The sequence below is a fragment of the Triturus cristatus genome, chromosome 2_1, assembly GCF_964204655.1.
Source record: "Triturus cristatus chromosome 2_1, aTriCri1.1, whole genome shotgun sequence".
NCBI classification, from domain to species: Eukaryota; Metazoa; Chordata; class Amphibia; order Caudata; family Salamandridae; genus Triturus; species Triturus cristatus.
Window position 1 is genome coordinate 839,375,342 of NC_140581.1, and position 16,163 is coordinate 839,391,504.

General features: G+C 41.2%; 1 long non-coding RNA gene across 2 annotated transcripts in view; it reads left to right on the forward strand.

Moving 5' to 3' along the window:
* The first annotated feature begins 275 nt into the window (after positions 1-275).
* The window catches only part of LOC146865953 (uncharacterized), a 31,700-nt gene continuing 15,812 nt past the window's right edge, over positions 276-16,163 (forward strand). The window contains exon 1 of one of the 2 annotated variants that reach the window (XR_014976736.1): positions 276-391. This is a non-coding gene — a long non-coding RNA (uncharacterized LOC146865953). Of the gene's footprint in view, positions 392-1,322; positions 1,516-16,163 lie in introns of those variants that run through there. The other variant, XR_014976737.1, reaches the window with a different exon arrangement.

Sequence of the window (16,163 nt, forward strand, 5' to 3'; positions counted from 1 at the left end):
AGACTGACATGCTAGCATGCTAGCAGTATGTGTTTTGTGACACATTCTTGTTGTCATTAAGCTCAATTTGCATGGTAATGGTTTAAATGATTTGAACCCTTTTTAACACATTCTACAATGGAAGTATGTGCCCTAACATTTCAATTATAATTTTTTGTCTGTTTTAAAAGTAATTAATATTGCGTTTCCTAAAGAGGCATTGCGCCAATGTTTTCGACGGTCTTCTATTAACACTTGCACTTAGTTTAACACTTACACTTGTATGTGTCACCTTCTTTTCAGCTCCTACCAGGACCAAAATCAGTGATCAAAACCGCAGAAAAAGCTAAATCTCGGGGATCAGGTGACACAATGGCAGCAGCAATTAGGCCCTCTACCATCTACCAGTCGAGTAAGTGTGCACATTTTTGTATGTTAATGACAAATTGCATACTTTACACAATAACTTACTCTTGTAGAAATGATTTTACAATGCATGCAAGTGCTCCTAATCATGTTATGATGGGTGTAATTTCCACTAATACCTTGTGCAATGTTTCCGCTTTTGTTCTCATGTTATACGGTGTCAAACCGGTAACCCTCCGAATCTGGGCTTAAGTTCTATATACTGTGTGATGATTCTGTCAAGGAATAGTTCAATACAATTAATTATTATTGGAAAAGAGGCTTAAAGTAGTCCTCTTAGTGCTCCAATTATTGAGAAAAATGTAAAGAAAGGCACACAATTTTCAAGTGGGAAACAATTTATTTTCATACACAGAACTTATTATATATCACATAAGTGTGTTCCTAAGGGTGAGCTATGGAGGCCCAATACCTACCTCAAAACCTGTGAGGGTGTATCCCCTTTGTTTGTTTTAATGAAGATCTGACCACAAATCATATCCAACGAGGTCGAAACGAATGCTTGATTTATTGCAATCACAAATGGGCACAACATTGAGTTAACTGTTTGCCACTGAACATTTAGTTTGCAATATTTATGTACAAGCTTTTGTGGATTTCTTGCTATTTAATATTTGTTTGTATTATACCTTCATGAGCACTTTGCTGCCATAGCTCGATAAACTCTTTGGCAATTTCATCCTCAATGACCTAGGTTCAGCAGCTGACCTCACCTAGGATATTCAAACCACACAGATTTGTAGTCGGAGTTGGTGAGTTTAGGTTTGCATTTTATATGTTTGTTTATCTCATCACTGTTAATCTCTGAGCTATCATATGTTGGGATTCACAAACCCCATATTAGGTGTAACCGAAATCACAGCTACAAATGTATTTCATAAATCTGTTGTGTTTTACCATTTAAACTAGCATGTGAAGTACTTCATCTGTGGCAATCTTCTTCTTTCAGATACTTGGGACAGTGCATCATCCTATGATGTCGAACCATCTACAAGTGGAGGGCAGCGGGCAACCTGAGGAAAGAACCTGATCCTCTTCAAAGCAGCAATAGCCGTGGCCAGCACTGCTCAACAAGAAGAGGAAAAGGCAGATGAAGATGAGCATGAGCAGGTCAAGGGGGAGGAAATGGATAAAACGGAAGGCATTGTTCGCACAATGCCTACAAAAAATTAAGGCCACTTCACATGCAGCCAGCACGTGAAGTGGCCTCATGCTTCATTTCTAAGAATTGCCAGTCCCCAGCATTCCACTAACCACCCCAGAGGCTACTAAGACCTATGCATCCATCATCTCCTCACACCCCTCCCATCCCAGGTTGATAAGTACATTCTCCTACACCCTTCTTCCATAAAGTTGCATCTCGGGTCTACTCTGAAACATCTGAAGGAGAGAACACCCCTGGTGAGGTACAGCTATCCCCTATACAAGGGTGTCCTCCCCACAAAATCCCCCGTGACCCCCCCTCTCTGTGCTGGTCGACCTGCTAGTCACATCAGAGGGCATCCAAGGTAAAAGGGGGATGGCATGGGCTTATGTTGGCCAGTGGGAGGGCACATTTTTCCAACAGAATAATGTGCTGCAGGATATTCATGCACTAGGGTCTACTCTGTCTTAAATTTCAAACTGACTTCAAGGACTCCCTCAGATGATTGGCAGGCAGACCTGTGCCTTGAATAATGTTGTGAAATGTTGCAAAGACATGATGAAGATGCACCAAGATCAACTCAAAATGTATATGGAAGAGACTGCAAGACGTAAGCCTTGGCCATGAAGAATATGGAGGAAATGTTGAAAATGTGGCAGAATCTGTCCTCATGATCAGCACATAGAGAAGAATGTACACAATCACCAGCACATCCACCAGCCCTACCAGCAGAAGTGCCTTCTCCACCTGTACAGTCCCCTGCTCCATCTGTACAGTCACCGGCACCCACACTTGTACAGCCCCCTGCACCTGTGCTGCCACAGACACCACCACCTGCACAGCCACTGGCCTCACTTGCACAGCCAATTGCTTCACCCGCACATCCACCGGCTCCACCTGTAGAGGCACCTGCTCAACCTGTACACCGGCACCCCCACTTTTACATCCACCAGCACCTGCAGCTGTACAACCACCAGCAACCCCACCCACACAGGTCGAGGCCCACAGCCACACCTGCACAGCCGCCTCCACAGGCAGCTGCAAACATACACACACACATCGCCATCCACCCAGAATGTGCATACACTCACAAAGTTGCTTATCCTTACAATTGCAAAGTCGTAGTAGATATTCTCCATATATATTGTAAATATTTTTTGATAATCACCATTACATAGAAATAAAAATTTGTTTTTTCACAACCTCTTCCCTGAGTTGACTCGATATATTTTGCAATTTTTATTCTGGTAATAGCACAAATCTGTCAATATCACTTTTCGTGACGATTTTGAACAGTAAGACAATATGTGTTAAAATGACAAGCTGCCATGTTGAAAGCATGTGCTAAATACCAACACAGTCAATGATAGAAACATTATGCAGAATAAAGAACAGAGTGTTTTTTGAGATATAATATTTTATAAATGTTTTGGTATAGTGAAAAAATTATTTCTATATCACAATAAGTGACAACAAACTCAGATGAGATTAGAGAATTGAACACAAATAAAGTATTTCGGCATAATGGGAAATGTAATTTGGAGGTGGTTAGGCAACATAAATAAAAACAAGTCAGGGAGTATCAGGGGAACCTCTGGGAGCTTCACTCCCTCTCACTAATTCTCCACCCACATGTAGAATACCATGATTATATAAGATAAACATTAGTTCTATGCATCTTTAACCTCTTCAGTGCCCATGACGAGATAGTCTCGTCATGGAGCACGGTCGCGCTGTGCCCATGACGAGACTATCTCGTCATGAACCCCACCCACTAATGTAACGCCCGGCACAGGAGGGGGAAAGGGCGTGGCACAGAAGGGGTTAATACTTTTGACATAAACAAAATATACAAAAATAACAAATAAATAATTAAATCAAACATTTCTTTTTTTTGTATGATTGTAAAATAACAATGATAAAAAACCTGAATGCCATGTAAGGGTTTTGGATTACCAATAAACCACTGTGTAAAAGGCTTGTCTTCAAACAATTTCAGGTTTTACCTTGTACAAACTATATAAATGGAGTTCGTAAGTAATAAAGCTGTTACTGATTTGAGGGTGGGTGAGGACCGTCTCCAAAAGCTCTCCAAACCCCTCCAAAAATACTCCTTACTCCTCCCTATACTCTTCACATTGTTACAAAATGTTGACCGTTTTTCTCCGAATTCCGTGTGTCCCTCATGTATTCAAATCTCTAATATATACTTACATGTGGCCACACTCTGCAGTTTCCTAACTGAACTGCCCACATAACAGGTGGAGGCTTAGGACTCTGTATAAAAGTTGTGTTTGTCATATTGTACTTCTGAATCAGGGCCTATGTGTAGAGTATTACACCTCTGCCTGCCCTAACTTTTTCTGTGCAGTGTGCCCCACCCTGAGTGCAGACTCTCTGCCCCGAGTGTGCAGAATCCGAACCTAATGCGAAGACTCTTCGGTCGTAAAGATACTACTTGTAAGATTACGAACATAGTGCATGAATAACAAAGAAAGTAAACTTACACAAAAGTATAAATTTAACTTTTTGAACCAGGCCCTGAGGATACAAAGTGGTGCTCGTTGTGCCAGGGCACAAGTATCGCCAAACTATCCTTACTACGGGTCAATGTACCTAATGCAAAATTATATGTGCAATTTACAGGTTCGAAAATCATATTCTCAGTCTAGCTTTAAACCCTGCAAGTTTGAAAAAATGAGTTTCTTTACAGTATTGAAACTTAATGGCTGTAGCGCTACAAATTTCACAATATTGTGGCATCAAGTGTGACATAGCTTTAACGATATGACTGCTTTTTACCATCCGTGATCCAAATCAAATGCATCGCTCTTTTGGTAGCCCGCCCTATTACTACAGGTTGGTCCAATAAATAGTTTCAGAATCGACTATACAGAGAAAGGAGGCCATTCGGTATTGTGTGTTAAGTTTCCCATCTAGCCAGTTCAGACACGAGGGACCAACCGTGTAATTAATTTGTGGAAACATTACTGGGTTACCCTAAGGAGTTTTTCATATGGAATCGAACTACATATGCACATTCAGCCATGTAGGTGATGTTTGGTATGAAAACTGAAATTATGAGAGGGTGGCATACTGATGTGGTCCATTTTGGATGCCCCTGCTTCATAATGGCAATGAATGGGGTTGGGGACAACCTCCCCAGACAGCGGAAGTCTATTGCCTGCATTCTTATGATTTAAAAGTGGAGGCCATACACTGAAATGAGAAAGAATTGAAATAAGTCACCCTTTAGAAATTCAATGGGGGCCTTGCTTGGAAGGGTTTGCTGATTACTTGTTTTTCCTATGCACTGTAGGTCTGGTAGATGGCAAGTGTGATGTGTGGGACTGCAGTTTCAGTTGCTCAGGTCAGGAAGTTTCTAATGAGAACCTTTCCTTTTGTGTGTTTGATTACTGCTACAGGAAGGTAGAATGACAACCAAATGCATGATTCCACACTTCTGTATGCTTATGTTGTGAGTTCTTCAGTTTGGAGACAGCCCCTGCGCTACCTGTCTTGAAAAGCATTACTTTAAACTTGCGCACTAAAACAGCCTCTCTTCTTCTTCATCCTACCCTGATCATTAGAGGGAAAGAAGAGGAGCATCTCTAGCACCAACATGTAAAATATAACATTTCTGTTTTTGGTTTGCCTTCCAACACATTTTATGGAAAAATTAAACCATGTCTATTTAATTCTAGTTACCCATTGGGTGATGGTGGTGTGTGAGTGCTCTGGTTCTCATGGCCTACAGTGGAATTGTAACACATGCAAATAGTGTTGTTTCCTTCTACAGTTGTGCATGCTTTCTCAGACAGCCTCCACAATATTCTTAAAAAACTGTCATTAAATGTGACCTTGAATTAAAATTTCCAATATCAACTCTACTTTTTTTTCGAATTGATCCCTTCCGTTCCATCCTCTACATGCCTCCGCTCTCTAAGTCATATGCCTGTTTGGATTAATCCACATTATTGTATCACTGCCAATTACCCACTCCAAATTTCAAAGATCACAGCTTCTCCTTTAAAGGTCAGACCCCTGCAATCTCACAGTACCAACTCAACTGTAGCTCACCTATTAATGTTGCCTACCAATGCATGAATTCACCCCTCTTCCACAAAAGATCACTCCTAACTCCTATTAATTTAACCTACCACATAGACGCTGAAGTAAAGACATGGAGTGGGTTCATTTAAAGGTCACGACTAATCTCAATAACAACAATAACCACAAAAAACATTACCCTGTTTTTGGTAGCAGCATGCTGCCCAGCATAAAGCGTCACAACACCTAGTCATGGATAGCAAGTGTTGTATAAATGTAATTACAATGCAATATATAACCCACACTAATACGAATGCAGCCAGACAGTCGATTGTAGTTCATACATTTTGCATAATAATTCCCATTTATTGTTTGATATTCTTACACTCACATAAGACATAACTGCTAAGAATCATGGCCATCACCCTGCACTGTACCAGTGGACATCAATAAACCACTCATTACCAACTGATCAGGTGCGGAATAATTGAAGAGATCTTCCACTTGCCACTGGCCAAAGGAGAACTTTAATTCAGATCACCACTGCAGGACCCGACTAGTTGCATGCTACTGCAGCTTCTCAATATCGCACAGTGACAATCAGATATGAGAAGATTCAACATCAGTTGAGGCACATTATAGGTATTCATCCTACATGAAATTCATATATCAAAAAAGTTGAAGAAAGTTTAAAAGTCCACAAACAGATCAAAGAATTTCATTCATTCTCATTTGTTTATTTTTCTTTTCTTGAATTGTCCAAATTTCATTACAACACATAACAGCCGTCACATGTTTCGTCCATCCGGACTTTTTCAAGGCTGAAACAAATGGATACAAATACACAATATTACAAATGACATGGAAATATTAACTATACAAAATTTAATATTTAAAAGCACAGTAATAGTTTAAAAAAGTCCTCTTCCACAAAGACAGATTTGCATACATTTGTGTTATAACAATTCCTTTTTTATTGACACTCAATACAGATGAGGGGCTAGTGTCAATAGATAAAAAAGAAAAAAAAACATATGTATGCAGTCGGTGAAGGAAGTTTTAGCATTAGAGTATAGAGAGCCACCACCAGAAAAACCATCCCGATCCTATTGAAGTATAAGGCACATTGCAGAAACGTGGCAAATTAGTGTATGCTCATAAAGTCATAACGAGGAACTAACCTCATTGGAAAACAGAATCTCTCCCCATAAATATTGAAGCAAAAAATAGGACCACTCCTTGTTATCATAGGTCAGTCCTAGCGTTAGGTCAGTGTTCCATGTATTTCTTTTCTTTCTTGTGACTCGAACACTCCCCGAGCTCGTAATCAATTTACCACCGCACAGAAACGTCGTAGCGCTAAGGTACTGATACACCTGTATATCAAAAAACACATGTTCCGTTTAGAACGGTCTCGCAATCCATATATTGTAAAAGCGGCCATTGATGTGGCCCATACGCTGTTAGTTAAAAAGATGATAATAGTTGTGAAGGTGCCAGTAATATCACCCATTTGGAAAGCGGGGAACCCACTTTCTTGTAGGTATCAAATTATTAGTCTAACCGTTCTATACAGTTGATAGTCAGGACTGATTACTTAGTGCAGGTGTAGCTAAACATTCTTACCAAATCGCGTGGGTCCCTTTTCTATGTCTCATAGAAGACCCCTGTCCCAGACCGTGATGGTAGTAACCACTTTTATTCTTATAGTCGTCCCATAATTCGTCTTGTTAAACGTGTCCCCCACATAGGGTTAACTCCCAAACAAAAGATTGCCGGGCAGGTCGTGATAAACCTACAATGAATCAAAATACATGCATAGTAACCTATAGGTCTAAGGTATTGTGGACAAAAACATAAACAAAACTCTTTACCATGCATCATTTATCATTCGATTGGTCTCATGGGACACACCATGTAAGTCGTTATGAGGTATAACTTATACTTAAAACCAGTCCTTGTTATGGATAAAAGTAACGATAGGCACGCAAAGAAATTAGCCCAAACTAGCAGCGATTCACTAGAGAGACCCGAGTAAGTATTAACATCACCCCACCAGAAATGACTCAAACGCCCTCATTGATAGAACAAAATTACTTTTTTCTCTGTTATTTTTGGCACAACCGTCGTTGCATTGACAACCTTTAGTATTAGGAAACAAACAAAGTGTTGGTATGACTGCCCTAGAATCGGAACCTCCCGTAATAGCTGTCCGTAGAGATTTAACAAACTCACTGTATTAGAGGTTAGAAACTCTGCTTTCTACAATCAAACATTCCAACATACCTGTCGACGGCACCCGTAACCGCGTCTCGACTTCCGTAAGCGAACCGACCACTAATTAAACTCAAGTCCTTTTCCCTTTATTCAAAAAAATGCCCGGCGTGTCTACGTAAACACAATGAGCATAGAGAGCGGACTGAGTACAAGCTTTTAAACAAGTTCTAGATCGCGCCATTTTGGAGCAGTCTAAGTATATTTATTGTGATAAAACAATAGCATTGAATTATTATTTACCGCATTCCAATACCATCCTATATCGTTTAAAAGACACAGAGGAGCACGTTGAAAAGGTATATTCCCCAAACCAAAATAACAAAAGTTGTATAAAAAGGAATTAGTTTCCACTATGCAGATATACCCAATACTTGTAGCCCAGTGAGCAGAATATGAAAAGTGTAAATAAGTATTAGTGGGGTTATGATCAACCAAAATCATCCAGTAGCAGAATCACAGGCTGGTGGAACCGGCCAACCAATTTATCTGTACAATAAATGGTACTAAAATAATATCATTCATAATAGTAAGAAGCATAATCAGATTATGTGAGTCTGCTATAGCGTGTTCACAGACATTAGTTATTCATATTTATACATGCAGCCCTATTGACACAAAAAATTGAACAGTGTATTTTCTCATTTTTGCATTTTGTGTAATCCTTAAAATACTGCTCAGATCTAATTAACATATTCAATTGACAGATATTCTATATTGTTACCCACTTATTTATTTATTTACAGGAACGTGTACAATTCCCTGTCAATGTTCAACCCCAAATCTATGGCTCTTAATCTAATCAGCCATTTACTCTCCAACTGTCTTAGCATTAGGGTAAGATTACCACCTCGCTTAGATGTTTTTAAACTTTCAATACCATGGAACTGAATGTTAATTTTACCTTCACTCATGTGCGATTGATTATAGTGCGCTGCCAGAGGATAGTCCCATTTCTGATCGCTCGGACATGTTCTTGTATACGTTCCTTTAGAGGACGTATGGTGCTACCTATATATATTTTACCACAGCAGCATTCTATACAGTACACAACATATTTTGAATTACAGGTGATGAAGTCCTGAATTTTATATGTTTTTAACGTATTGTATTGGAAAAGAACTAGTTTGTTTTTCGCTAAGTGGCAAATACTGCACTGTCCACATCTGTGGAAACCGCTAGGCGGTGCTGGTAACCAAGTAGTGGTGGTTACTGGTTTGAGGTAACTATGACAAAGAGTCTGTTTTAAAGTCCTCCCCCTGCTATGAATGATAGTGGCCCTTTGGGAAATGTTCTCTTTTATAGTACTGTCCATCTTCAAGATATGCCAATGTTTGTTAAGTATACGGAAAAGGTCTGGCGTAGCCGCACTGTATGGGACTACTAGTGCTGGTCTTCTACTCCGTTCCTCCTTTTTCTTTTTTTGTTTGTGTTGTGTGTTACCTAAGAGGTTTGATCTTTGAATTTTAGCTACTTTTTCTTTAGCTGAAGCCAACACTTGTCCTGAGTACCCCCGATCTTTAAATCTCATTTCCAATTTATCCAGTTCCTCCAAAAACACATTATCCATGCTACAGTTCCTTCTTGTTCTAATCATTTCCCCATAAGGGATTGATTTGATCTGTGTTAGTGGATGCGCACTTGTTGCGTGTAACACCGCATTACAGGCTGTCTCCTTTCGGAACATCTTAGAACTAATTTTATGTCCTGTTATATAGAGTGTGGTGTCCAAATAATTGATACTTTTAGTATCATATTGATACGTAAGTTGTATATTGAACGTATTATCATTCAAATAACTGATGAAGTCCAGAAGACATTTCTCAGTTCCAGACCAAAATAGCAGAACATCGTCTATGTATCTAGTCCACAGAATAATGTTCTCACTATAGATGTTTGGACATTTTCTCCAGATGTGTATCAGTTCATATAGACCCATGTATAGATTTGCAAAAGAGGGTGAAAATTTAGCACCCATTGCCACACCCATCTTTTGTCTGAACCATTTGTTTTCACAGATATGAGAAGATATTAACAAAGTCCATCCAAGCAGACCTCTCCACCATTTCTCCCTTTAACCTATTACTGCTCAGGACCCTAAGCTTAAAGCAAACTATCTTAGAATGAACAACCCCATCCACTAACCACTTAAGTGGACCATGATAATGAGAAATACCATAAAAGGGCCTGCAGAGCTGCTCAAATCTGCCAGCTTACTGAAAACCATAAACTGTGCACCTGTCTCTCTCATACTTCTTCATCCACCAAACTGATAAGCGCTGCATCCCATAACACAATCAGCACAAACAGCACAAAAACACTTCCCACACAAGATGATAACAAAAAAAACACATTTCTAACCAAATGTAGGCAAGTGCTTTAGCACCCCACATGGGTTAGTAATTGCTAAATAAATGTTGTAATACAATTCAATGCAATACAATACCTCCTGTATGTGTGTGAGCTTTCTTTACAGAAGATGTAGGGAACATAAGGCTCCTTATGATTGAATGGGTTGTGTGCGGGGCTTCACTCACCCTTTAGTGCGGGTGAGTGGCTATATATCCTCTATCCAAACATCGTCAACCTTGATGGCTTAGGTATGTGGCGGTGAGCAATTGATGTGTGAAAATAATGCAACCCTTCTACATTAAACAGCTCCCAGAAAAGGCAGAGCAGGGATCCATCTGTTTTGTTATCCACAGAAGCGTAGTATAGGATGGGACAGATACTGGAGGTCTCAGTGCGTTTGTGCACTTGAAATCATGGTGAGGAGGTGTACATCCTGTCCCTAGTCATGGTCGTCTTGGAATGAGCAGGTATGTCTCAGTGACAAAGTTGTGTGCAGGAGACATGCAACCCCCTTCTCCGTACACCCCTGCTAAGCAAATGGGTCATACCGGTGCTGTGTACGGTTATCTGTAGTTCTTTACCCATTTCCAAGTGGAATTTGACAGGGACGCAGGACACTGGTTCCGTAATCGAGATGTTCATGCATGTGCACATCTCTGCCCTGCAGCTATAGAAACAAGTCTTTTGCATCACTTTTAACATTGGAAAAAGTGACGTACGGGCGGTGCAAGGGGCTTGTCCCGACATACCCTTCTTGAGAGGAATTATTGGAGAAACTTTGTTCTGTATATAAGTGATTGTTGCTACCAATTGTTAGGTTAGGCAATTTATTTGAGGATGCACCCTACTATTCTGCTCACAATTTAGTAAAAACGACAAAAAAAATTGTTGAATAGTTACATTTTTATTTAGAACAAAAACATCCACTGCTGTTCAATAGTTTTTATTTTGATTTACTACCAACAATAAATCAGGGATAATGAAATCTAGACAGAAATGAATACAAAATAGATACAAACAAAACAAAATAAAAATTGGACCGATACATTTCAGGGTATTTATTGTGTTAGAGCCAATTCACACTGTCTACGAGGAGCGAAGAAACAACAGCAATAAAAGGACAGTAACAGGACAGATAATTTCGCTCCTATCGAATCTCTCAGAGGACAGCTGATGACTTACTATGAGGTACTAGGAATAAGTGAACCCAAGCAACTTGTACATAAACATAATCAGGAACAATTAAGAGATTAGAAAATATTTCAACAAAGTACAGTACGTCTCTCGCATTTGGCTTTTGCTACACTGACAAGAGATAGACTGGAAGAACCAGCCAAAAATGTATAAAAAAAAGTCCCTGCGTCTTTCTACGATGTTTTTGCCAAATTAGAGAAACTCTGCTTCACTTATGAGTGGAGTGCACTGATAGGATGATCTTCAGCCTGCTGGCACGCGCGTCCACACACGGGAGCAGGGCCAGCCAGTGGCATTTATTGTAACCCCACTGACGACGTGAAGCAGCAGGCTAGTGTGTGCGAGGGGGCAGCACGAGGAGCATAGTCTTTAGACTTAGTAAAAACGTCTTTTTCTGGCGCTGAGGATCTCAGAAATATAAGTAAACAAACTGCTTCAGAAATGAAGTTAAGGAAACACTACTAATATTACACGAACTATGCAGTTATTTAATTACTGTTCTAATTGTTTCTTCTTTGCTCAAACTACGCCGGAAGGGCCACCAGAACATTCATGACAAGAAAATAGAATACCATTACAAGCATTGGCAAAGTCATTAGGTCCTAGTTTAATGTGCTGAGGCACAGGGGGAGGCAATGGAAGCAGACAGAGAAGAGAACGGAAGGCAATAGTTGTACATCAGCCCCCCATGCAGTACAATGCAAGCACCTGAGTGCAGGTGAAAGGTCAAAGCCAATCAGCCAGTAGCATAAGGTGAGGGATGAACAATCTGCTAGGCTGGGACAAGATGTGATTGACAATGACTCAAGCCAGTGGCTGAAAGAGGTTGGTCAAAGAAAGCCAGTGTTGAAAGGAGTGTACCCAAAGCCAACACTATGTATATTGTTAACAATTGGTCTATTTTGCAGCTAAGCTACAAAAACCAAGAACTAAAGTTCTTATAAATCACTAGTGACAGCAATGCATACTAGATACTTGTAAATAGGGAAAACATACTGAAAGAGGACCTGAAATTAGGTGCATTGGTGGTGCAGCGGCACCTTACAGTTACACTGTTTTGTGGCCTTGATGGTTGGTTTACAGTAAGGGCCTGGCTAGAAGTACACCGATAATGATCTTATATAAATCTAACACCGAGGTGTTCAGAATTTATTTAAAGCAATAATTATTACCTATTATGACTTTTTAGGGAATAACATGCAAATAATGGTGCTTGTGGCACCAAAATCCATACGTCCTGGTAAATACTAGGCTTTTTCACCTTTTTCAATTCCAGTAGGATTGACCTGCCAAAATTTAACAAAGGGTGCGATCTTTATCAAACCTGATAATTACTTCATCCCATCCACATTCCTCCCATGCCTCGTCCCACTCCCTATTTTGCCTCAGTCGCCATCATTATTGTGGAACAGTCCCCATCACGTTAGTGCGCTGCTCCTCTATTCCCTCTTATGTATTACTCCCATCGCCAACACCACATGCCTCAGTCCCCCATCCCTCTTTCACCTTCATCCCATTCCTGTGCATCCGTACCTGAGCACACATGTGCCATGTTTCTATACTCATCGCCCATTGTTCTTGTTCATCTTCATCACTTATCCCTTCCCTCTTACAACACCGTCACCTATCTGTCTTGTGCTTTTGTCAACCATCTCTTTAGGGTCATTACAGGGAGTGATCCAAGATCAGGAAGTCAGAGATGTGAATGAAATCCATAGTATAAAGCAAAAGGTATTAGTGAAAATGCTAGAAGGAGGAAAAGGGACAATAAAGTGTCAAGAACCCCGGCACAGACCTCAGTGGATGAATCTGTACGTGAAAGAGGAATGCTGACCCATCCACATTGAAAAGTTAATAAATTGGTTGCTCTTGTCTTTATTTCTATTCTTGCTAATTGAAAGATTGATGCCATAGTCATTGATTTGAATTATGCTTTTTGAGTAGGCTATGGTTTTGGGCTCCTCTGGATGCAACAAAATGTTCTCATCCGTTTAAAAAGGGTGCTCTAACTACCATTGAAGCTCGCAATCGTAAAATGTGCTGTACATCAATCCTCTCAGGATGAAGTATAAGGATGCTTTATTACCATGTTATGTTAAATAGCTCTTGGTCTGTTGAAACTTTTATGCCTACCCTGAAGGATTTCTCAGAATTGCAGAAATGTTCCAGAGGTGGAGAAACATTCTTGGATGAAGCAAAACTGTAAACGCAGCCCTGATGCAGTGTGGAGGGACACCTTCAGGAAAGTAGCTGTCAGACATCTCTCCTCCTCAATTTCACCTGACTGTACCATGGTATAATTCATATCTGCAGACATGACATCATCCATGCTACCAGTACCCTCTGGATTGCTCCATTTTTCCTTTCTGTTGCCCAACTGTATTATCACACTGTGCCCACAATATTTGGAAGGGAACAAAAACACCCACCTCTTTGTCCACATTCAGACGGATATCCTCCAAATGCTTAAATGTTGTTCCTTTCAACAAGGTTTAGTCTTAATCTGTATGTCTTCAGTTGGATTGCTTCCATACTGACGCACGTACATTTGCAAAAAGGCTGACTAGGAATTTAGGGGCTCATTTGGATTTGCGGGCGGACTTAGGTCCGTCCGCCATCCCCGCGGTGTTGGGACCGGCCGCCAGACATGCGGGGGTCTCGCACCGCAAATTAGGATGCGACCGCCACCATGGCGGTCGCATTCTGCAATTTAACATTGCGGCGGGTGCTGCTGACAGCAGCACCCGCCGCGATGTTAAAATCTCATGTCCAGCATTTCACGACACCACATGGCAGGCACCGCATGGTGCCTGCCACTTGGTGCAGCGAAATGTAAGTGCACCCCACCCCCCGACACAAGAGGGGCCCGCGACGGGCCCCTAGACCCATTACCCACCATCCTTTCCATGGCGGCATCGCCGCCATGGAAAAGCATGTCTTTTCCCACATCCAAATATGGCGGAGGGTGACTGCCAGGCACCGCCACCATATTAGTGGCCCTGCTCTGCCCGACATGGCAATCGTAACAATTGCCACTGGCGGAAAAGCGGCGGACATACTTTGCCTCCGCCACGATACCCACCGCCATCCCAATATGACGGTGGGTAAATCTCATTGCGATGGCGGAATGATCAATCCTGCCGGCCAGGCGGTGACAATTGTTCCGCCATCGTAATGAGCCCCTTAATTCCTAGAACTGGGGTCCAATCTCAGAAGTGGTACGGACACTGTTGTGCTGAAGATGTGCTACGTTTTAGGGATCAAATAAAACTTTCACTATGACTACCATTCAGAGTCCGCAGTGAAAGCAGAGCGTTTCAACTCTGGGAGCATACAAGATTTCCACAGGTTGACACATGCTACTCCCATCTAAACCCCATTGTTCACCAGCATCTCTTATTTTGCACTTAAATGATGAAGTTATTCTCCAGTACAACAAACAACTTATTTGTTGTGTCTACAGCTTCTGTTCCTAGGTGGTTCAGACTGCTTTACCTGTTTTCCCGTCTGACGCCTATCGCAGCCTGCAACCAGGAGACTGGATTTATTTCTAAGTTCACCAGTGGAAGTCCAGTTTTGTGTGGCGCATTCCAAGTCCTGCTCACCACAAACACTGCTGTAAAGTGCTACTGAATACAAGTCTAGGTCCATGTAAGCCATTGCAAGATCATCCTGAACTGAAAAACTCCAGTCCTGCTGCTACCTTTGAGCCAAACATTTTGTACACATCCTGCTCCCATGAACAACTGTGCCTCCCCATTGCAGGGAGGAATGCCAGCTGCAATCTTCCCTCATCTTTGCTCTCACCATGATGCCGCTCCCACTCCTTTCCACAGATACCACCTCCAGCCAAGGGTGTTGGAAGCCTCGCAGCTACTTGATCCCCCATAGATCTTGCCAGCCTTCTTTGCTGCAAGCTTTTTAGTCTGGTTCATTGTATGGTTCTGTATAGAGGTACTACGTGATAGATGTCCAGAAGGCAATAGTACCTTGCCTGCTGCCCACCCTTGAGATCAGTGCTCCTTGTACAGTGAAAACACCTTTTTCAAACTGCTAGAACAGCAGTTCTTAACTTGTAGTCCCAGGACCACTGGGAGTTTGCGAAGCCTATTTAAGGGGTCCACAACTTTATTTATTTTTATTTTATTTAAAGAGTTTTGTATAGCGTGAACAAGACCACAGGGGGCATCAGAGCGCTTTACAGATTTGTAGTTACTCAGGTACAAGAAATTTAAACAATTGCACAGCGGACAAGAAAAGGCCAAGAAATATCATAGCAGTCATAACAGTTCAATAAAAACAAGAGTAAGATAGCATGACCTAGGGGGAACTGGGGATCTAGCCCAGACATTTCTTCATCAGAATCTCTTTAACTTCCCTTTTGAAGGAAGCCGTGGAATTATTCAGTCTTATTTCAAGTGGCAGGGAGTTCCATATTCTTGGTGCAATACCCGAGAATGCTCAATCGTAGGTTTTCTTTTTATGGAATTTCTGTGCCTTGAGTTGTAAAGTACTGGAGCCCCTACAGGATCTAGAACCCCCAGAGACCTTATTTTTTTGCACAAGATATAATAGGGTGTTGAAATGTAAAGCTTTGTGGGTCATGCATGCAATTTTTAGATAAATCCTTGCCTCACAAAGGAGCCAATTTAGTGATTTAAACTCAGGTGTGATGTGATGATAACGTTTTAATGAGTAATGTAATGAGCGTTGCAGCGGAACTGAAAGAGGTCTTAAGTGGTGC